Here is a 24,710-nt window from a genome sequence, read left to right as displayed (position 1 = left end):
GATACGGCACTTCCCTGCTGCCGACCGCCATAACAGACAAAGAGCTGCTCAGATGATCTAAAATTCTGAGTACGGTCCACATAAATGCGCAGAGCGCGAACTGGACAAAGTAAAGAAAGGGCTGGGTCTGCCTCCTCCGGGGGCAGCGCTTGCAGGTTCACTACCTGATCTCTAAAGGGGGTGGTAGGAACCTTGGGCACATAACCGGGGCGGGGTCTCAGGATAACGTGAGAGTAATCCGGCCCGAATTCCAGGCACGAGTCACTGACCGAAAATGCCTCCAGGTCCCCGACCCTCTTGATGGAGGCCAACGCAACCAGCAGAGCTGTCTTCAGGGACAGAAATCTTAGAGATACTGATTCGAGTGGCTCAAAGGGATCGGATCGCAGACTCGTGAGAACGAGGGCGAGATCCCAAGAGGGCATGAGAGGGGGGCGAGATGGATTAATTCGCCTAGCACCCCTAAGGAACTGGATGACCAGGTTATGCTTTCCCACGGTGCCGCCAGCTACCGCGCTATGATAAGCGGAGATGGCGGCCACGTAAACCTTGAGAGTGGAGGGCGACAGCCTGCTGTCCAACTTCTCTTGAAGGAAAGAGAGCACAACACTAATCTGGCAATTTCGGGGGTCTTCTCTGCGAGAGACGCACCATTCAGTGAATAGACCCCACTTCAGGGCGTAGGCGCGCCTCGTGGAGGGGGCTCTAGCCTGAGTGATGGTATTAACCACCGCAGTCGGTAGGTTACCTAAGTCTTCCTCGCGTCTAGGGACCACACGTGGAGGTTCCAAAGATCGGGGCGAGGGTGCCAGATGGTGCCCTGTCCCTGAGAGAGTAGGTCCTCTCTCAAAGGGATCCGCCAGGGGAGGGCCGTCGCGAGGAGTGAGAGCTCTGATATCCAGGTCCGGTTGGGCCAAAGGGGCGCAACTAGCAGAACCTGTTCCTCGTCCTCCCTGACCTTGCACAGAAACTGCGCGAGCAGGCTCACTGGGGGAAACGCATACTTGCGCATGCCCCGAGGCCAGCTGTGGGCCAGTGCATCCGTGCCGAGAGAGCCCTCGGTCAGGGAAAAAAACAACTGGCAGTGAGCGTTCTCGGGGGAAGCAAACAGATCGATCTGGGCCTCCCCGAATCGCGCCCATATCAGCTGAACAGACTCGGGGTGGAGTCTCCATTCTCCAGGGCGTAACCGCTGTCGTGAGAGCGCATCGGCTGCACGATTGAGCGTGCCTGGGACGTGAATGGCGCGCAGCGATTTCAGCCGCGGGTGACTCCAGAGGAGCAGACGGCGGGCGAGCTGAGACATGCGGCGAGAGCGCATACCCCCCATGCGGTTGATATACGCCGCCGCCGCCGTACTGTCCGTCCTGACCAGCACGTGTTGCCGCTCCAGCACCGGTAAAAAGCGGTGGAGAGCGAGGAACACTGCCAACAGCTCTAGGCGATTGATATGCCAATGCAGCTGGGCACCCTTCCAGAGGCCCGCAGCCGCATGCCCGCGACACACGGCCCCCCAACCCGTGTTGGAAGCGTCTGTTGAAACAACAACATGGCTGGACGCCTGTCCTAGAGGCACACCGGCCTGTAGGAACGAGGGGTCGTTCCAAGGGCTGAGGGCGCGGCGACACAGCGCAGTAACCGAGACCCGGTGTGTGCCCGCGTGCCATGCGCGTCTGGGGACCCGATCGTGAAGCCAGTGCTGAAGTGGTCTCATATGGAGCAACCCGAGCGGCGTGACGGCGGCTGCGGATGCCATATGCCCCAGGAGCCTCTGAAAGAACTTCAGTGGGACCACTAGTTTGCTGTCGAGCTCCCTCAGACAGTTCAGCAACAGGCGAGCGCGTTCCTCGGAGAGGTGCGCTACCATGGTGATCGAGTCCAGCTCCATCCCGAGAAAAGAAATCCTCTGCACGGGGGCGAGTTTGCTCTTTTCTCGGTTGACCTGAAGCCCCAGTAGGCGGAGATGCCGAAGCACCTCGTCCCTGTGCACAATCAATTGCTCCCGCGAGTGGGCTAAAATCAGCCAGTCGTCGAGATAACCGAGTATGCGAATGCCCGCGAGCCGAAGGGGCGCTAGGGCACCCTCCGCGAGTTTGGTGAAGACCCGCGGAGACAGAGAGAGCCCGAAGGGGAGGACCTTGTACTGCCACGCTCGACTCTCGAACGCAAACCGCAGAAATTGGCGGTGGCGTGGAAGAATGGAGACATGGAAATACGCGTCCTTCAGGTCTATGGCTGCAAACCAATCCCGAGGACGAACGCATTGGAGAATGCGCCTCTGCGTGAGCATTCTGAACGGCAGCTTGTGCAGACAGCGGTTCAAAACGCGCAGATCTAGGATTGGCCGTGACCCACCGCTCTTTTTGGGTACGATGAAGTATGGGCTGTAAAACCCACTCTCCATCTCGGCTGGAGGAACCGGCTCGATTGCACCCTTCGCCAGGAGGGCAGCAATCTCCTCTCGCAAGACAGGGGCGAACAGGGGGTTGACCCTGGAGAAATACACGCCCGTAAACTTGGGGGGCCGTTTCGCGAACTGAATCGCGTAACCGAGTCTGATTGTGCGTATGAGCCACCGCGAGGGGCTGGCCCGCGCTAACCAGGCAGGCAGAGCCCTCGCTAATGGAGTCATCGCTACAATCGCTGACGTACCAGCGGTGGGGCAGCGCGGAGTGGGTGTGCTGATCCGGGAAGCACGAGGGTCCCGCGGAAAAGCTGGAGGAGAGCGATTCGCTCTGGCTCCGCACCCTGACTCCGGAGAGGGGGCTGGAGGGCTGAGGGAAGGGAGACCGTCCCCCCAGCGCTCGTGAGCCACTGGCGAAGCACGTAGAGTCTGCGAGCCGGAAGGCAGCGCGTCCCGGACTGGCAGAACTCGTGCAGTCACATCCGGGGAAGGGAAAAAGTGCTCTTTTACTGATGTTTTGGTGGCACTGAAAAGTACCGTTGTTATCGGGGCCCCGCCCTCCAGCGGGGAAAGAGCAAGTTTCCTCTTCTCCGGATGGCCTGTCTCAGGGACGCTTCGCGGTCCGTTTACCGGACTTAACGGCGCCCTGGGCAGGAGGGGCTGCCTGCTTTCGAGGTGAACGCCGCGCCCGCTTGGCCGGAGGCGCAGGCGGGGGCGGGGCAGCACTCGTTGGCGGGCGCCCTCGGCGAGGAACAGCGGAGGTGGATGGCTCGGCGGGCGGAGCGGGCTTACGGCCACGCCGATAGATGACATTGCCCATCGCATCCGACTGCTCTTTCACCGCCTTGAATTCCTGGGTGAATTCACCGACGGTGTCGCCGAACAGGCCAGCCTGGGATATGGGCGAGTCAAGAAAGCGAACTTTGTCAACGTCGCGCATATCGGCCAGGTTTAGCCAGAGGTGGCGTTCCTGAACCACAAGTGTGGACATCGTCCTCCCCAGCGCACACGCGGCGGACTTAGTAGTCCGAAGAGCATAGTCGGTCGCGGTGCGCAGCTCATGTAATAAGCTTGGGTTGGACCCGCCCTCGTGCAGCTCGGCCAGCGCCTGCGCTTGGTAGCGCTGGTAGGTGGCCATCGCGTGCAAAGCAGAAGCAGCCTGGCCCGCAGCCTTATAAGCTCTGGCTCCGAGGGAGGCAGACAACCTACAGGCTTTGGACGGGAGGCGGGGCAAACCCCGCCACGTAGAGGCGCCGCGCGGACAAAGATTGACCGCGATAGCGCGCTCCACTGACGGGATCGCCTCATACCCCCTGGCAGCTCCGCCGTCAAGGGCGGTGAGGGCGGAGGCACTCGCAGCACGGGCAGAGAAAGGTGCCCTCCAGGACTGCGTGAGCCTACTGTGCACTTCCGGGAAGAAGGGGACGAGAGGCTTCGAAGGCTTCGCCTTCTGGTCCTCTACGTAGCACCCATCTAGTCGGTCCGGCCGCGGAGCTGGGGGATAAACCATCTCCAACCCCACGGCCGAAGCAGCCCGGGAAAGCACGGCTAACATGTCCGCTTCAGGATCCGATTTGACAGCGCTCACCTGCCCGGAGGGGGCGAGCGGGTCCGGATCTTCGTCGGACAGTGAAAGCCCACCCTCCGATGCCGCGGAGGACATCTGATCTCCGGTGTCAGCGAGTGTGAGAGCTACCATCTGGTTAGACGGATCACTCTCACCACCCGAAGCTTGGATGGAGCGCCGTGAGGAGCGAGAGGTCCGCGAGCCCGTGGGCGGCGGATTAGCTCCCGCTGAAACCCTCAGATCTGCCCGAGCGCCCGCTGCTTTTTTAGAACAGGAGGCAACTGGGGTGGCTCGCTCTCTTGCGAAAGTTAGCCGCGATCTTAGCTGTGCAACGGTCATGGCATCGCAATGACGACATGAACCGCCCGCGAGCACCGCATTAACATGCTGGACCCCCAAACATGCAATGCAGTGATCGTGTCCATCATCCGGAGCCAGGAAACCCCCGCATCCAGAAACGCACAGTCGGAGCGCCATCCTGAAAAGGACGTGCTGCACGACTGTGTTGCTCTTTTAGGAAAGTTGCAACTATACGCACCGCTCTGGAGGACCGGACCCAAAGAACCGCAGGCAAGGGAGTAACCCAGCTCGACCGTCTGCCACCGCGAAGACCCACTCTGGACCGGGAGACACACTCGCTCGCTCTGAAGTGCTGATCAGCAAGAGGAACCCTCATCGACTCACTCAGAAAGGATCTGAAGCGAAAAGGATGGCGTCTGCTGGCTTCAGGTGTGCTTATATGCTGAGATGATTGCAGATGTCGCACACCTGCGCAAGCTTACGCTGCCAATTAATTTCATTCATTGGCCCGTTCAATACTCTCCAGATAAGCGGCTTCTGATCCGAATCCTCCCATTCATGGCACTGAAGTTCCCCAACCGAAGGGGAACACGCTTTAGGTGGCCTTATAAACAAAAACTTTTTTGCTGGTCATCAAGATGATGACAAGGTTTGTTTAAGCTTGTTATTATATGTACTGTATATATTATCAGTGTGTAATGCAGGGGTGTCCAAACTCAGTCCTGGAGGGCTGGTGTCCTGCTGAGTTTAGCTCCAACTTGCTTCAACACACCTACCAGGAAGTTTATAGTATACCTAGTCTGAGCTTGATTAGCTAGTTTATGTGTGTTTGATTAGGGTTAAAGGTAAACCGGCCCTCCTGGAGCGAGTTTGCACACCCCTGGTGTAATGTCTTGGCTGTCTATTTAAAAAGGTGCTTTCCTTTGTTTTCATTCTCCTGTTTGTGCACAAGCTAGTGACGCTTCTCTGTAAACCAATAGCGTTCAGCTGCGCATCTAGCTCTGCCTTTTGGTACACTTTTGTTGTGCTAGGTACCCTTTCGAAAGGTTACCCAAAAAGTGGTACACTACGTTCACTTTTTGGTACCTTTTGACAGTGGAAATGGCCATAAAAGAATACCGAACTGTACCACTCAGTGATAACTGGCCATTAGTGTCATATGGTCCTTAAGAAATAATTGTAATCTGCTAATTCGGTACTCCTACTGTAAAGCATTTCTTGACACATCAATGTTGAATAATATACTGTAGTATAAATGTATATATGGAACTGTTGCAATTTAAAAGCATTTAATCAATGTGAAAAATGCTTTTCAGTTCAACTGTAAAGATCTAAATGATAAAAAGAAGATAAACAGATAAAATTGTGAGCAATCTCAATCACAAGTTGAACAGAAGCATCACTTTCATCTCTGTTCAGGCACATTGAGTTTGGATGAAGCCCACTCTTTCTTTTGTGCCTTTCTAGGAGCATCCAGCATTCTGCTTTGATCTTCCTCAACCTCTTTTGAACCAACTACCCACAGCTAAAAAGTGGAAATATCTTCATATGCATCACTGGCATGGGACCTGTGTTTAAAAGCTGAACCCTCAAAAAGCTTGCTGAATAAGACCACTGAAAAAAGAGCAGGAGAGCTAGAAAGAGCAGGGAAAGTACACTATTGCTCACCCCCTTTTTTTAGTGAACTTGAAGTGAGAATAAAAATAATAATTCTCAGCTCTCTAACCCTCTTGTAGAAACCCATGACATTTTAAATCGTTCACTCTAACCGATCCTTGCTGCAAGAACCCTTTCTATGTATGAGCAACTGGGGTCAGCATGTGTAATTTTAGAGAGACCGGTGGATGGGTATAAATGGCCTCAATGGAGTCATTTTTAAGCGTGCAGGAAATGACAAAATCAGGAGTAAAGCAATTAATGCATCTCATGTGAGCTCATTAAAACTTCTCTACCTTCACCTTTTCCTTCTAGTTGCCCCTTCCTTGCATTTGTTGATCTGGAAATACAGAGAATGAAGCCTTATTTTTCAATAACGCTGCACACATTTACAGTCTGTGTTTTTAATGAAGTCTAAGAGCAATTTCGCCCTGTCCGTCTCTAGCAGACCTCTTCTTTCAGTGCATTTCTTTTTCTTGATCGCCCCTGCCTGAATTGCTTTTGTTGATTATGTGTAATTGAGGCAAATCTGAGAAGCAAGGCCAGCTCCTTCTCATCAGCCCAGGCGAGATGAAAAGGGTCTATCCAGGCACCCAACGTGGGGGGTCAACTCAAATCAGATCACGGGGCTTTTTCTTGCGTCTGGCAGCCCACACTTTTAAATGTTAATGGACAGGGCGAACAAAGCCGGAATGGGCCTGAAAACGCTAATTGTCCCTAATTCATGTAAATAGGTTTTTTAATGGAGGAATTAAGCATTTCAAATACGCAATAGCGGGCAATCAGGCCTTTCATTTGGTGAGGTGGCACAGGTGTAGTAGATTGAAATTCATCTTTCGCTGAAGGCAAGCTCATTTGTCACTTGGCCGTAACCGCTGACTGCCGCATTGATGGAGAATGGGTGGCCACAGCCACATACCTGACATGCGAGGACATGTGACGACGCCAAAACACGCTCGGCACTCTTTTGCTAATGCTTTATAGCTGTATCTGTTGGCTATGCACCGCCAATCTCATACACAAAGGTGCGATACAAGTGAGAGCCATTGAGCTGCGATTTCAATTGGCACCTCTCTTCACATCATGCAACACAAACAGATCTCACAAACCGGAGGACTAAGTAGACACGGAAGGGCAAAAGCGAACAAAGGACGCTGTATCTCTTCCTTTCAGTGTATATTTCTATATTAACAAGCCGCTCGATCAAAAAGAGCAAATTCTCAATCATATGGAAAGAAAGAGCGATTGTATTATGTCACAGCTCACCTCTAACCTCGAGCTTTCAGTAGATAGGATTTCATTAAAAGATAAAGATAAAAATACGCAGTACCTATTTATGAAAAGTGAAAGGTACATTCTCATACATAATCCTCACATGCGGATGCAGCCTTCATTTTCCCAAAGGATAGAGATGTCACAAACAGGAGAATGAGAGCAGCTGCTAACTTATTACTATGATCAAGTCAAATAGAGGAGCGAGAGCAAGGTCATGTTCCATAGTGGTGTAACAAGGCCAGTTTTTTGAGCGTTTTGTGGCATTGGACTTATGTTGATAAGAGTGAAACGTTTTGTCAGACTTTTAAGACGAGGGGCCCTATTTTAAGGATTTAGGCACAAAGTCTAAAGCGCATGGCTCAAACACATTAAGGGTGTGTCTGAATCCACTTTTGCTATTTCAAGGATGTAAAAATGCTCTGCGCCCTGGTGCATGGTCTAACAGGGTTGTGCTTATTGTCTTAATAAGTTATGGGTGTGTTTTGAGCATAACATACATCAAATCAATCAGAGTCTCATCTCCCATTCCCTTTAATGGCCCATTTCCACTGAGTGGTATGATATGGTACGATACAATAGGCTTTTATGGCTGTTTTCACTGTTTCACTACTTTTTGGGTACCCTTTGCAAAGGGTAGCTAGCACAAAAGGGTACCAAAAGTCGGAGCTAGATGCGCAACTAGACGCTATTGGTTTACAGAGAAACGTCAATCACTCTATTAACAAGCCAGGAAAATGCATATAATAATATGCATTTACATATATTACTAATAATAAAAGGCCATGGTTGACCTGAGCTCAAACAAACCTTGTCGTCGTCTTGATGAACAGCCACAAATCCAAGAAGAACAAAATCTGCCTGGTCCTGTTTTTGTTTTACAAGGCCGTCTTAAAGTGCGAGTAGCTTCACTTTCTCCAGAAAGCTTGCGATCGAGTCTATATTTAAAATAACAAACTTCTTGAGTTGATGATAATAATGTGTGCATAATTATTGATGTGCTTCTGACATCTGAATTTTTCAGAAACGGACAAATGCGAGAGTGAAGTGCGGAAAAAACAAAGAAGCAATTAATTTTTTCAGCAACCTAAAAGATGAACAAACTGCCATGTTTAACTATTATCGTCACCTTTTAAACTATTATGATTCGGAATGACTGAATTACTTTCTAACAAGAGATTAAATTTACTGGTGAAGATTCAAGATACATATGAGAGGTTTGCATTGACTGTGTGGTGTATGCTGCAAGTTTTTGAAGCTACAGTAAATAATGACTAAATTTATACTTTGTAATTGGTAACACCGGCGATTGTAAGGAAAAACTGAATGCTTCACTGGCAAGAAAACAGACCATCTGCAGCATAAAAGAGGATAAAGAATGAGCCTCCTCCCTTCAGCCTCTTTACTTTCCCTTCACTTCACTTTGACTCTTTACTCTTTTACTTTAGTGGAGTAAGGAAACGGTGTTGTACGCAATCCGCTGAAGACATCAGTTCGCCTTAATATTTAATTTAGTTTGTTAAGCGCAATGATTTGTTTTAAAACTATTTCGAAATACAGTTCTTATTTCCAGCAAACAAATAAATGAAGAATAGTAACAAAGTGTGGTCAAAAATAAATCCAAACACATGATCTTATGCCCCATGTAGTGATGCATATGCCCAATATGGTAGATATTGAGAGTTTCGCGTTATATAAAGATGGGACAGAGGTCTATTAGTGAACACCTTGTTTAAAAGGACAAATCAGATCACAAGATTCCAAACACTTTAGCCAGTCTCACCAGGAATGATAATGAAAAAGCTAGGATGGGCCTTTTTGGCTGTAAGAAAGAGAATGGCATTGTCTAAACAAAAAAAGGAGGAAAAATCAAAGAGCAGTTCATTTTCGCACTGACCTTCAGAGCTCTTGGCGAACAGACAAGGGCACAAACAGATTGAGAATTAATTGGTGCACTTAACATTTTGTGATTATAAGGAGCTCAGATCAATACGCTATGCAAATAGCAGTATTGATGTGGGCGAAGGAACCCTGTTAATTGTGTTTGGTGACCAAACAGGGCTCCTGTGTTTCTATTCCATTATGGAACAGGAGGCACGGACGACACGGCTCCTCTAGTCACCCCCCCCCCCCCTTTTTTTTTTTTTGAGCATCTCCAGAGAAGTTACAGAGTTTGATAGTCTTGTTTGCGTTCAGCTTGGCCTTTTAGCAGAGGCCTTTGAAGAGGCCTGACGCACATGGCTGTTGATGCAGCTGCTGTGATCTTTTCCACAGCCCTTTCTCCCATCTTAGGTCATGGCACATCACACAAATGGCCCTCATCATCGCCTTTATTATTTGCTCCAGGGAAGGGCTGCGGGGGGTTTGAGACAGGAGAGCACTGGTGTGGTGGGCCCAAGCCACGCACCGCATGGCGGAATCGAAAAACACTCCTTGCAGACAGCCATTCTAATGAATTAGTTTCAGCTTTATTGCGATGGACTGGATTTTCCACTCCCTGTTATTACAGTGCGTCAAAGATGCACTTTCATTTCAGATAAGTACCAGTAATCCTGTTTGCAGGGCTAGGGATAGATGAAGTTAAATATAATTTAACCAGAAACGGAAACGGGTGGAACAATGCAATTACTGAAAGTGAGATTGAAATGATGCTATTACTATTATCGTTATTATTATTGTAATTAGTAGTACTCGCTTATTGGGCAAGCACAGCGATGATGGAAGGAATGAATCTTGTGCTGTACTGAAAAACCCACATCAATTCTCATAGACATAAATAACTTAGCGTGTGGCTTCCGGGAAAACTATCATAGTGTAAAACATACCATGATAGAGCGCTAGTGCTAATTACATGGGATTAATTAGCGAGACAGTAACTACAGCACTCATGCAACCTCATGCAAACCTGCTAAGTTGTTTTGCCGTTTACTGTGAAATTTGTGAACAAAAACTCAAGTCCCTTGTGACGTAATGGCAGGGTAGTGATAAAATGTGCAAATATTAATCCTGTTACGTTAGCCAGGCTTTTAACAAAGCTGGATTCCTAATATATATATAAAAAAGTTGTGTTAAATAATTGATAGACCACCCGAGTACATTCATTACAGGGGGGAAATGAAAGCCCTTGTCAAAAGACTACAGGTAAAGCCTTACAAACAGTGGAAACGACATGTTATTAGCCGTTTGTTAGCATGCTAATTGCCTTTAATTCCCTTTGGTTCTGGGCCGTGCTCATTTAAAGCATTAGCTCTAATCCCCTCGTGATGGAGGAGTGGCTGGGTGAGGAAGGACAGTTTCAGGGAGATGGAGAGAGTGGACAGGACTTGCCTGAGACATGTTTGTCAGACCATTAACCACAATATGCCTCGCGCTATATTGCCGATGAGGGCGATTTAAACCGTAGACAGTTACAGGAGACACTCTGGATTTCAGACAGGGCCAGATGGCTCTTAAGGTCATGCACAGCAGCCTATAGCAAGAGGCAAGGTGAAATCCAGCATTCTTAAGTATTAGCATAGTGCTGTTGTGACAGTCTTTATGCTGCTAAACACTGGCAATGATGTTTGAAGTGAACATATAGGTATATTTACAAAAAGCATTTTTTTAAAGGGTCATGAACTGCCTTTTTATTTATTTTGCATCATGCTCTGTGGTCCTCTAATAATGTTATACAGTTTTTACATTAAATTACAATCCAAAAATACTGATATCTTCATTTGTTAGGCCTGGGAGGTGATCGATTTAATTTTCGCTTGAAGAAGAATCCCATACAGCTTGTATACATGTCATGTCTTTTGCAAGTTTAAGTTAATTATTTCAAATATAAAGAGAGGAAGCAGCACCACTTGCACTTTCCAATTGTCACACACAATAATTAATGAAATTATCATTCTCAGGGCTAAAAAGACATTTACGTGAAGCTTATCTGATGCCTCATCAGATTAAGGCCCAATCCCAATTCTATTTTTGTACCCCTACCCCTTCCCCTTGGCCCTTACATCCGAGGGTTAAGAGGAAGGGCCTTAAAATTTACCCCTAAGAATTGGGACAGCACTACAGCACCTGCACATGTCATCATATTTCATCAAAATCTCCATTTGGGATCAGAAGATTGTGACTGCTGTAGTTATTCCAGTTGTGTTCTTTTTTGGTATTTACCTTCATGAAATTACTGAAGGCATAAATTATGTTACCAAATGATATAATGTGGCAATAAGGTCATAACTGTTCTGTGTATTTACACCAGGGCCATAATCATCTATGTAAACACACGAAAACAGCACTAAGATTAAAGCAGAGACTGTAAAAGGCTCATTCTCAGCCACTAGACTTTTCTGACAGGGTTTTCGAGTGTCATCGAGTGTCAGAATGTTGTGGGACTGCTATACAGGAGTTATGATTATGGATTATAGATCGTGAAATTTAGCATTTTTTTTGTGTGTTTTTTTTTTGGAAGCATGATGGTAAAACACGATCGCGCTTATGAATATATTAAAACATGTGTTTGTTTGTCTTAAAAATTTGTAATACTGGCAAAAAATACTAATTTGTGGATCTCCTTACTTCCGGGTTCAGCAACATTGTTGTTGTGGCTGGTGTATTCTGGGAAATTTTCTTACTCCATGGTTTCGAGTGTGGTCCTAAAAAATCTTCGTTCAAAGGGCTATTTACAACCCAGGCTCATTCCGAAAACGTAGCCCCGTGGACGTTTCTGGAGACTGAAATTTACGTGGCCGGAGATACGTATGGCCGCATTTCGTTTTTTTCGAGCGAACGCTGCGGGACGGTGTGACGCCGCTCCTCTTGGGTCACCTCCGTGTGGAGGGCTTTCCCGCCGCAACCAGTTTGTCCGCTTAGCTCGTAGTGTTGTGTCGGCGTAGTGCAGGCCCAGAGGAGGAGGAGCCCTCCACGTCGACGACGATTGGGTTCGAGTCCGTGGAAGAGCGGTTCCAGAAATCAGGTAAGATGAAAAACAGAATCCAAAAAATAAAAGCGAGCAAGTTCAAGACGGGGCGAGAATGCGGTGAAACCCAAAAACGCGGTCAAAATTGGACAAGGGCCTTTGCTTTTTTTTTTTTTTTCTAGACGTCTTTTGTTAATCGTCGCTTGGGACAGACGGTGACTCGACAGCGGCCTCCAGTGGCTTTTCGCGCGAGAACAGCACTGGCGTGAACGGCACAGATTCGCGAAAACAAAAACTGCACAACTACATACCTCCTGGGACATATTTCGCAGCCTCCAGAAACGTCCACGGGGCTACGTTTCCACAATGAGCCTGGGTTTGGAAGAAGGGCTAAGGGGTAGATCTGGGATTGGGCCTAATTCCAAGTTTGTTGCCATTTGTTGGAAAATTACATCACAATGCTCAGGCCTTCCATGATCCAAAAAATGGCAATTGAACATGTTCAGTTGGGTAAAAAAAAAAAAAACTGACCAATGGCAATAGGCACACTAATTCAACAAGCTCTGACAGACTTGTTTGCTGGTGTCAGAGGACAGGTTATAATATGTTCTTGCTTCATTTGAGCATGGTAAATTGTTCAGCATCATATTATATTATTACTGTGTCATGTCTCGGCTGTGTATTTAAAAATAGTGCTTCCTGAGTAGTTGTTCGCTTGTTTTGTTACACATGCTAGTGAGAGTTCTCTGTAAACCAGTAGTGTTTGGCGTCAAGTCAAGCTCCAACAGTACTGTACTTAACCATATCGCTCAGTTAAAATCTGCCATTAGTTTTAGTATTTCTAATGTACTGAATTACTACACTCCAAAAAATAATAGTTAAAAAATTCTCCCAATAGGAGGGTTAAAAATATTGGGTTGGGTTAAACTAAGCATTCATTGATGATCTTCCATAACAACTCACCTAGTTGGGTTCAAATTTAAATTTCAGTGGTTGACCAGCACGACTGTTTAGCAATAGTGGCTAAAGAAGACAACAATGCACTGGTAGTTTTCATATTTACTTTCCATACTTTATGGTTTTCTGTTCAAAATAAAATCACAAGTTGTCATAGTATTTTCGGCACTTTATTCTGTAGATTGTTTGTATCACCCCCTGTCAATTAGCTCACTTTATGGTAGCTGTATCTGCATCTGCCACCGAGGTTTACTTTATAGCAAATGTTCTTAGCTATTCACCATAACAATAATTAAAAATAGACTTTAGGAATGCCATTCACATATCGCGTCTAAAAGTGAGTGTAAAGCATGAGGCGCATCGATTCGCTTAACATTTTAACCGCATTTCGCGACATTCTGATAAAGTTGAGATGTTTTTAACTAGTGGTATCTGCCTGGAATATGCGGGCATGTAACACCATGCACATGCAAGCAGCGTGCCTCCAATGGGAATAACCAACTTGTGGTCGCAAAAGAGGGAATATGTGAACGGCCTCATTCAACATCTCAAGCCTCATTCACACTATGAACGAATCACAACGGCAAAGTAACAAGGACCAATCATTTCAATGGAGAGTGACCGACTTCAGACGACCTTCGTTTATGCAAGCGACATCAACTGTTGCTGACCAGGTGGTCGTGTTGAGCGATGCGACAAAGTTGAGAGTCCTTCAACTTTATGCAAGTGAAAAGTGGCTATCTTGAGCAACAAACAGTGACTCTCAGCTCACTTAGTGGTTGATTTTGTTCTACGTATTGTAGACCTACACAGACCTGCGTTTGCATCAGGTCACCACCCAGGGGTGTGTTTCCCAAACAACGACGGATATCATAGTTCGATGCATCATTTGAAAAAAGAATGATGTAGTGAGGAGTGTTTCCCCAAAACCATAGTTTCTCTGTCACAGATTCATGGTTTGAACCACATTAGTTATAATGTAAAACGTTTATAATGAAGCTCTAAACGGGGTGGAGGAGCAACTTCTTAAAAGAAAAAAACTCAATGTTTTACACAAATTATATTGTTTACATGCGCAAGCATTTAAAAAAATCTAATATTAGTTTTAGTAAAAACATGGACTCGTTTTCCATATTGATTGAAATATATGTAGATGGCACATATGGGGCCAGTGTTTACTATACAAATATTATTGACAATATTCCATATTCTATTCTAAAACTCAAAACCACTTAGCTAACACATTTTAATCTCATATATAATTCATATTAATCGTTATTGGTTGTAATTTACAGTAGGCTAATTATAAAGAAATGAAGAAAAATTCTACCTAATAATAATACTAATAATTATTATTTTTGTTATTATTAAGTAGGGTCTTGTTTATTTTTTATTTTATTTTATTTATTGTTACAGTCTACTTTTACAATTTGACACATTCAAACCATTGCAGAAATGTTCTAACCAACAGGCCCATGTCATATACAGTACAGATACATTTCTTAATAAATAACCTATTATAAATTAAAAGCATTAATGTATGCCATATATTTAGTTTTCACAAGCTTTGGAGACGTAAATTGAATTCCGCTTTTAAATGAAAGGTCACCTATAGCTTTCGTCTTGAGCCACAGCTGTGTTCAAAATAGCATCAATGTTTTCAAAGTGCACAACGAAGGGAGCACAATTTTCAATATGATAATCGCTAAAACTGAACTGTAAAAAAATACTTTGAAAGCAAATGACATGTAAGAGAGATGACTTTAATGCTTTTTAAATCATTCTAAGTTTAAATGTTTGATGGTTTGAAAGGAATAGGGCATGGGGGATAACTAGGAATAGAACACAACCAGAAACTATGTTTCTAACTACAGCTATGGTGGTGTAGTTGCAAGTGTACAAGTTTGCGACACAGTTTGCGAATGTTCATTGAAACGATGGATTTAGGAAACCAAATTAACTATGTTTGTAACGACAGAACTTGCGGCCTTAGTTGGCTAACGATGGCAACAGGCAGCTACAAAGTTGCTACTAGTCTGAATGAGGCATTATGTAGAAAGTTTTAAATATTCGTTTTATTGAATATATCCTATGATTTACTGTCGTATCTTAATAGTTTCATGACGTGTTCAGATCCTTATAAATTACAGTATATATATAAAATTATTACATTATATAAATCTAATGTAAAATGAAGGACATAAAGGACCAAGTTCTTACTGACATACTCTTATTGACATGGTCTGAAGCTTAATTTTAATAAAGCTCATCCACTCTTTCTGCATTAGAAGGAAGGCGATGCAAAGACTATTGAGTTAGCTGTTGTTATTTACCTACTGCATGTGCAAATTTGTGGGCGGAGCAAAAAAGGAGTGATGTAAAAGCAGGCATTGATCTACCTCTGTGGAGGCCGGGTCTAACTACACTTACACATAATAAAGTGACATCTTCCATAATACTGCCTTCACTATAATCAACATTTGAAACCCTTTTAACAAAAAAGTACATGTGCATGAAATACACACATGGGCAAGCAAAAGCATTATGAAGCAGAAACCATTTTCCTGGAAGACTTTGCTAAGATTGAAGTCTCTAGTTAATAGTACAGAAGCACTGCTGAAATTTGAATCCATTTCAAGCTAAAAGCATCGGTCCACGAATTGAGGGCATTAGAGAAAAAATAGAAAGGTACATGTCATTTCTATAGGTGCTGAGACATGAGGAGGAGAGAATAGCCAATCTGTACTGTGTAATGGATATGTCAAGAGTTGCTAAATCATTGGTGTTCAGGGCAGAGAGACAAGAAAGCCAAACATAATGTCATCCCGGAGAAGGAGAAAGAAAATAAGAGAAGCACGAGTGAAAACTGGGACATTGCGGTGCAGAAAGGATAAAACAATAGGAACAATTAAATCATAACGTTCAGCACAAAAGAACACAAATTATACGCCAATAAATAGAATCAAGGAAATGGTTTCTTTTCATGTGTCCTATCGCTGCGTGCGACTTCCCTGGCATCTTCCTTGTGTGCATTATGGAAATGAAGCAATGCTACTTTGCTGAACAATAACACATTGACTTTGAATCCTCTTACTTAAGGTTTGATTGCTTCTTGACGGTGGCTTTAAATGAATTGTGTTGAGGAGTGATAAAGAGCTTATTGTTGGAAGAAAAGCCCAGAGCAATGAAGAAAAGCTACACATGGAGTGTCCAGACGATACAGGCTATTACGGTGAGGGAATGGTGTCCTTGACTGCCAGGACGGCTTAGAATTTTATTTCATCTTGTTTTGCTGGCTGCGGACTATGATGCGTGACTCTGGCGCTGGAGAGAGAGGGCAAAGCACAGAGCCGTTTAAGATCTCATTTACGTGACTCTGTGAGCTTGTGTATGCGGATGTATTCGTACTCGCGTGTGTGGGACGGCAGCTATGGAAGACAATTTGAATGTGCAGTTCAATCTATTACAGTGGGTCATTTCATGTAGGCTTGCTCAGATGGACTGACCCACATTCAGGCCAGAGAGGTGAGGAGAACGCTGCTAGAGCTGTTGTTGTTTACACCAGTGGTCCTCAAATTCGGGTCTACAAGGATGAATAAAAAGAACTGAAGTAATAACAAAAATGGTTACACTTTATTTTGAGAGCATTCTTTAGGCATTCTGTTTACTGAAAGTAACTACCCAGCAGACACACAGTTTCATAAGACGTTAATATTAGGTTAGATTTAGGTCGTCTATATACTATACTCTTATGCACTTACACACTCAACAGCATAGTATATGTAGTGTCGCCCCAAATGGAACACTTATGATTGTTTTACTGTGAAAATTCAAACCGTTTCCTGGATGACGTTTGATGGTTGCCATATCAGTGAAATAAATGACCAAACGACCAAATAATACCGGCCATGAGCATAACTGCATTCACCATCGGGAGGCGCTATAATCACTTCCGTAGGGAAATTTTGCTTTCACAATCCAAATTAAATAGAGTAATCCAACATGTGCGCCCAATAGCTTCGCCCCTTCCACTATGTGAGCAAATCTGCGGCTGTTGAGTGTGTAAAGTTTTCATCATTCCACACTTCATAGAGTTTTCAGTGTGAATACACTACTTACACTATTTGTACTACAAAATGGCATACAATAGTGCATAAGTATGCAATTTGAGATGCACCTTATGTTAATTTGCGGTCCTGATCTTGTGGTTGAAAACGTCAACTGTCTTTAGTCTACTCATTATGGGAGGCTAATGGCTACTGACAAGCTGTCTCTCAGAAATTGTAAAAATTTAATATATTTTAATATTTAAAAATAGGCACTATTCTTATAAATAAACTACATTCTCGACTAAAAAAAGTCTCAAAAGTACATTATGTTGTCCAACAGCAGTAATATTTGTCAAACTGTAGACCGTCCTCTGCTTGTTGCTGGGTTGTTGCTGACTGTATGTGGGTGGAGTAATACACAAAGGCAAAGGATGAAGAGGCAAAGAATGAAGAGCCATGCAATATTTAGTAGTACTGGCAAAATATTGCATGGCTGTATATATATATATATATATATATATATATATATATATATATATATATATATATATATATATATATATATATATATATATATATATATAAAAGAGATGACTATATTCAAATGAGACGAAGATTTACAAACTAAAAATGCAAAATTCCCAAGAGTCTTAAGAGTTTCAAGATGTAGTTGTGCCATTTGATTGACATAAAGCAACTCGTTCAACCATCTGGATCCATTAGAGATTTCCAATTAAGCAAGATAATCTTTTTAGCTGTAATCATGCCAACCATCAGGGCTTGCTGTTGTGTTAACGGAAAGGTGTCCATTATATGAGAATATTCAAAAATAGCCAAAATGTGGTCAGGTTGGATACTGGTTCCATAAACACTGGAAAACAATTTAAAAATGTTGGACCAAAACTCATCAAGTTCATAGATTAATAGATGCATTCAAATAGTTTAAAACAGGTATTTTGAAGGCTAAGTTTACTGAAATTACTTGATCTTTTTGATACAGTCTCCATTTCCGAACCACTGATTTGAAAAAAAAACATTCACAAAGGTTTCAAAGCTTTGCAAAGGGGTTCTTCGAAAGCAGACACTACTTTAATTTGTGCAAACGATTCTTTTTGTTAATGTTACCTCCTGTAAGTGTGAAAGCTTAGTGCGTCATTTGTTTGTATATCGTCATGTTTTTTTCTGCTCATTTACTCAAACATCAATTGGCAGGAACTTTTTCTCTTGAGTCATCCTCTAGATCTAAATGTAAGAGCTAAGTGTGATCAGCGAATTACATGCATAAATGACAGAATTTACAAAGTCAGTGGTGTTTATTTACTTTTTGTTTATTTATTAGTTTATTTGTTTGTTTTTATAATTTTTTTATACATCATGTACAGTGGAAATTATCAACTTTTTCCAAGTAAACATTTGTGTTTTGCTGTGCAGTGTTTGATATTTTGTTATTCCTATATTGCAAGCAATAGTAAATATATTAGTTATTTATTATTATTTTTTTTGGATCTCCTTAGATATATAACTTAAACATAAATTGGATATTGGTCACAGCTGTTGGCAGAAACCAATGATAATAGTTCAAAAATGAATTTTTCTACAAATATTGCTTTAAAAGGCTTTTATTAACCTACTGGAGTCATATGGATTACTTTTATTATGGATGTGTGCACATCTTAGAGCTTTAAAACTCTTGCACCATTCACTGCCATTACCATTCAGCACCATTCACAAGCCAATAAGAGACAGAATATTATTAAATATACCTCCAGCTGTGTTTGTCTGAAAGAAGAAAAGGAAAATACACCTTGGATTGCTTGAGGGCGAGTAAATAATGGGTTAATTCTTGTTATGTGGTTGAAATATTCTTTTAGTTTCTACGCTAGTTTGCTTTGCACATTAGCTTCTGCTGGGCAAAAGTTCATTTAGAGGTTATCTATGCTGTTGGTCAGTGACACGGACGCATACACAATCAGCAGAGCTCAGCTGGGGAACAGAATAAATGATACAGTTTTTCTGTTTTTATTCGCTCCTTCTGCAGACTTTCATCAGTGCTGAACCTAAGAGTGGCGAAAACAGCTTGATCCATCAGTTTAAACGATTACGCTGCACTAAACAAAGGCTGCTAATTGGTCTTTAAGGGACAAAACTACCCTCAGCAACAGCCAAAGTGAACAGAGAGACAGTAGTGTACACGGTAAAGCCTCACAGTACGACTCGGCGCTTTATTAAGGGCAACATTCCAATGAATTATGCAGAGCTTCAATATGAGTGGGCATGAGAAAAGGAGCCAGACAGCTCTTCTGAATCACAGATGCCAAGAGCCATTACTTTATGTATAAAGTATATGTCTAATAATTATCTCATGCCTCTCCACACAGCGAAAATAATGATGCCGCACTGAGGGGTCGCATCTGCAGTCGGAGGAGGGAGATGTACTGTTAAGATTAGTTCAGGAGGCTCGGATCATGAAAATACAGCCTGGGTCGAACACTTTTGTGGACCAGTAGCCAGTACATCTTCAAGCCTTTGTCCAAATCTACTTTTTTTGTGTCTGTAAGGAATAGTTCACCCAAAAATTGTCACCGTGTCATTGTTACACATGCTGTTCCAAAGTATTTTTGACAGTTTATGGGAATCTCCAGTGTTTGGATGTAATGTGCACACTGTATGCAGTCTGATACTTGAATGTTAACATTTAACTATAACATCCAAATTGCATTTTAGTGCAAATAGTGCTACATACAGCATTTTAAATTATTTACAACTTAAAATCTCTATTTTTGATGCTGCCTTCTTCAATGTATACTTCCAATGTTTAAAATCTTCCAACCTATAAACCGCATAGCAATCAAGGTCAGTGCACGGCGAAGAAAGAATCAATTTAAAAGTGATACATGCATGCAAGCATGCACATGCCTACTTTTAAACAGGATTCCTGAGATCACACCCTTTCCACATTTCGGGGTTACTCAGCAGCAGAAGGCATCATAGCTGGGTAAACTTAAAGTACAGTGAATATACCAAATATATTTTTTACAATCCTATTTGCTGAAATAATAAAGTAAAAATGCCACGATGGTGTTATCAAGACTTTCAGAAACAGGGGAAAAATAGTGTGACACTGATGATGGCAGCCAGAGGAGAAAATACCGTCAAATTTACTCTTGGCCCCATAGGCGCTGCATTAGAAATGCCTCGCATAAGCGGTAATTTGTTTTTACTAATTTGACGTAAAGATGAATACATACATAAATGCATATACATGTCATAAATTTAAAAAAATCTAAATATTAAAAACTATTAAGGATTTAAGATTATGATTACCGTTAAATGTGTCATTAGAGTCTTGTGAAAAGGGCCATTGAAAACAGTGGGCAAATGTGGCCAGGATACCTGGGTTAAACTCCTACTCTTTTTCAAAGGTCATCCTGGGATTTTTAATGACGACAGAAAATCAGGACCTTGATTTAACATCTCATCAGAAAGATGGCATTCACTGACAGTATAGAATCCCCATCAATATACAGGGCCGTTATAGGACCCACACAGACTACAAGTTGAGCGCCTCCTGCTGGTCTGGTACTGACCATCCAGGAACTGACCAGGGCGAACATGTGAGAGTGTCAGAGAGCTAGCTGCTGGCATGATAATTTAATTTAACCCTGTCATTATTTAATCAGCCTTATATCATGCCAGACCCTTAAGACTTTTGCTCGTCTTCAGAACACAATGTAAATATTTGTAATGATATCTGAAAGATAAACATAGTTAGATGTTTAATGTTTGTATGTGAATAAAGGTCTAAATTAATTCTGCTCTCCTTCAGACGACTTTGTTTAAACTGTTTAATTCATATGTATTTATTTATGAAATATTTGAAGTGTCAGCAGTTTGGACAATTGGACCGGCAAGTCAATAGCAACAAAATGCAGTCCAAATGCTGCTATTTCCACAGAGCTTGTTCTGTTTCTGTATTTGGGCTTCCAAAGGACACGACACAAAAAGAGAAGTGCTAACAACTTAATTTTAATTATGTTTCAGGGGATATAATGTAGCTCTAGCATTTGACAAAGGACAGCTTGCAGAATTTCCCCCCTTCAGTGCTGGATTCGGCTAAAAACTTCTTCATAATAAATGACGCTGTGGTTAGTGAGCCACAACCTGTAAGTATTTTATTTGTTAAAATTGATTAACTACATGTACAGTTTCTAGCGTTAACAGTATGTTGTAGCAAGGATGTAAACAAGGATGTAAACAACGGGAAATGCTGTTTGGCACCGCTAACAATTTAGCTACAAATTCATACTTATCCATCAAACGACTGTAAACACCCACAATCTTCAGCAATGCTCTGTGCATTTCAAATAACAAACTCACAAAACAAATGTGAACATCTTCTATTACTTGCACATGCTTATTCCGAATATATGTGAAAGACACTTGTCAGATTTTATTTTAGTGAGCAGGCATGAGGTTGAGCTGTGTGCTCTTCATTTTCTGTCTGATTCAGGCTCAAACTGATCCAGCTAACAGCTACTCTAACTGACAGTATTTACATAGTGCTTGTAAGGGCATGACACTTTTCTTGTAGACGTGGAGCCAATCTGTAAATCGCAGCACATTATGTTAGCTGACCAATCAGAGCGTCTTGGGGGGGCCATTCAGAGGAACTAGAAAATATGACTATGAGTAGCGGTATATAATCAAAGTAAGATATGTGGAAAAATAACATGATTGTTTTGTTTTTTTTTTTACAAATGAAGCACGAATACACATTGCTTTGCATCTTAAAAGCACAACTAAGCCTTAAAGACCTCCCTTTAAGACCTCCAAGTCAAATATTAGATTTTTGTAAAAAAATAAAATCTCTCTAATTGACTACAAATGTTGTATGGACTACAAATATGGCATGCCAGTTGTGACATTGTAATTGTTTGGCCAGTGTTGGTTTCACACAGACAGACAGACAGACACACGCCCACACACACATCAGGGAGAATAATTTAGATTTTTGTTGGACAAGTTGAGGTTGTGAAGGTTGGAGCACTGGGGGTCCTAGGAAAGGCCAGAAGAAAAAACACTTTCATGAAACACTGCTAACAAATGGGATTTAACACACAAGAGGCACTGATGGCCTATTAATTCGGCTTTGGCCTGTTTCCAGACTGAGGCAGCCTTGCTCCTAATTCATGGCTAATTTCTATCAGAGGTATCAGGAGACCTTTTTTTTCCTCCCTCTCCACGCAGGCAGGATGCATCCGCATAACTTTAATGGATTCATTTGAGGGCTTGGGCACGGAGACATTGATTGGTCTGCCTCAGAGGGTCCTGCCGCTAGTCGCTTGACATAGGCAGCAAATGAAATGTGACCTCGGGTAAACAGGGCTGAGCCACCAGGCCCGTCCGTAATCCATTAGCACAAAACCTTTTCCAATCTCATTTAATTAATGAAGTGATTTGAAAAAGGGCCGCAATTACCAATGCTTGCAAATGAAAAAAGAGACAATATAACAGCAAAAAATATCAAACGAGGCATAAAGGCACGACGCCCGGCGCATAAAAGCATGTACTTTAATCAAGTATTGAATGCAACGCTGAATGTCAAATCGTAGTTTCTGAAGCAATTCTAAGTGCAATATACAGTAAGTGCTGTAGCGAACAACTGCAGTTAATGGATTTCAACATTTAGGGAAACATTTTTTGCATTGAAGCAGGTAAAAGATAGTTTGGTGTTCTGCTCTTGATCAAAACAGCAGTGCTTACTTTCCAAAAGTAGTTTGTATGTTAATATCAGTTACCAAGAACAATAATGGAAAAAAAAGTCCACAAAACAACCTTGAACGACATCAGAATCACCCCTTCTGTGTTTTCTCAGTGTCGACAAAAACAGTCAAAACAGCTCTGCAGGTGCATGTGTTCCACCACTTATTCCTCCAAATTGCATTCATTTATTTATTTTCAATTAATAATTTATGATGCAACACACAGAGCTATGCAAATGAACACTTTAATTTTAATGAGTTTTTAATGACCAAACTAAGAATTAGCAGCCGTTGTGATGTGCATGTAATTTGCTCTGAGTGGAACTGGAGCACTTCGGCGCATTTTAAAATTACGGCAATAACTACACACACAGAGCCGCATCCTTGGACTTATAAAGAGGAAATGTGGCGGCAAGACCATCAAACAGCAAAACATCTTTTCAGTGGATGACAAGGAGTGAAGATATAACCCAATAAAAAGGCCCCTCCTGTTAGAACACTTCCAACCCAGCCTCATTCTGATTACCTACCCCTATATACATTTCTGGACAGAGCAAAATACATCCCAGGAGCTACGTTGTTTTGCAGGTTTTGTTTTTCGCGAATCCACCAGAGGCCGGAGTGTACGCTTTTTCAGATCTTAAATTTCTCTCACGAGTGCCATTCGTGCCTGCTGATCTCACGTAAATCCATCAGAGGCCACTGTTGACTGACTGATTTACTAACTGACCAACCGACTGAATGCCTCACTCTTCCCCTTCCCTAAACCCAACCATTAGTATTTGAAAAAGCACCGATTGACCCGCCCACCCACTTCTATAAACCCAAAAAGCAATCCAGAAAAAGAAAAGCCAAGATTTTTACTACGTTTTCAGATTTTACTACATACTCCTCGTTATTTACTTATTCATTTTACTTTTTAGATTTTATTTTATTTTTTATTTTTTTAGTTAGTTCTAACCTGCTTTCTGGAACAGTTCATAATCGGCCTCGAACCCCTTTATCATGGTCAACTCCCAGTGTTGTGCAGTAGCATTGCTACTCTGTAAATCAAATTGCTTTTTAGTAGCAGGCTATTATTTTAGTCAAGTAGCGTAGTAGCATACAAGCTACATTTATCAATCACGGATCAATAAGTGATGGCACCAAATTCACAGAGCTGTAAGGCTGGTGTCTAAAGGATGAAAGTAAATCCATACAGTATGATGGCAAGAACGACGATTTTTTCTTCTTCCTGTTTTTCGGTGACAACTACCTTTTTGGTGCTTTACTGCCACCTCTCGCTCCGGTCAGTGACGTCGCTAACACAAGAAATTTGCTTGATAAGAAGATGACTAAGGGGGAGGAGTTATTTCTGAAGCAGAATTCCTTGTGAACATACCTCGATGCATTTCAGAAAAAACAAAACAAAAAGCGCTCTGGGGTAAGTTCAAATGTATGGTCGGTGCTCTTTGGGTAAGGGATTCATCAAATCTGCAACAAGAATCAGTCCAAGGCACTCGAGTAAAGTGAAAAAATTAAAAAGCCTTTATTCACATGGCTAGATCTCTAAAAACCAACGCGTTTCGGCAGAAGTCTGCCTTCATCAGGGTAACAGTGATCAGGTGCGTCTAGAGTCTCTTTTGAGTACTACGGTCACATGACTCATTTACACATCTCAAATGGCACTCAAATAATTTAACAAGCAAACTCTACTACCATCATAAATTCGGCATAGATACACAAACACCCACTTGCATATGTGGGAAAAGAGAGAGAGAGAGAGAGAAGAAAAAAGAATATATATATATATATATATATATATATATATATATATATATATATATATATATATATATAT

General features: G+C 42.8%; 1 long non-coding RNA gene across 1 annotated transcript in view; it reads right to left on the bottom strand.

The window, feature by feature from the left end:
- The window catches only part of LOC141375373 (uncharacterized), a 129,108-nt gene that overhangs the window by 103,941 nt on the left and 457 nt on the right, over nt 1-24,710 (bottom strand). The window lies entirely within an intron of this gene.

The sequence above is a fragment of the Danio rerio genome, chromosome 7, assembly GCF_049306965.1.
Source record: "Danio rerio strain Tuebingen ecotype United States chromosome 7, GRCz12tu, whole genome shotgun sequence".
NCBI lineage: Eukaryota > Metazoa > Chordata > Actinopteri > Cypriniformes > Danionidae > Danio > Danio rerio.
This window is presented reverse-complemented; position numbering and strand designations above follow the sequence as displayed.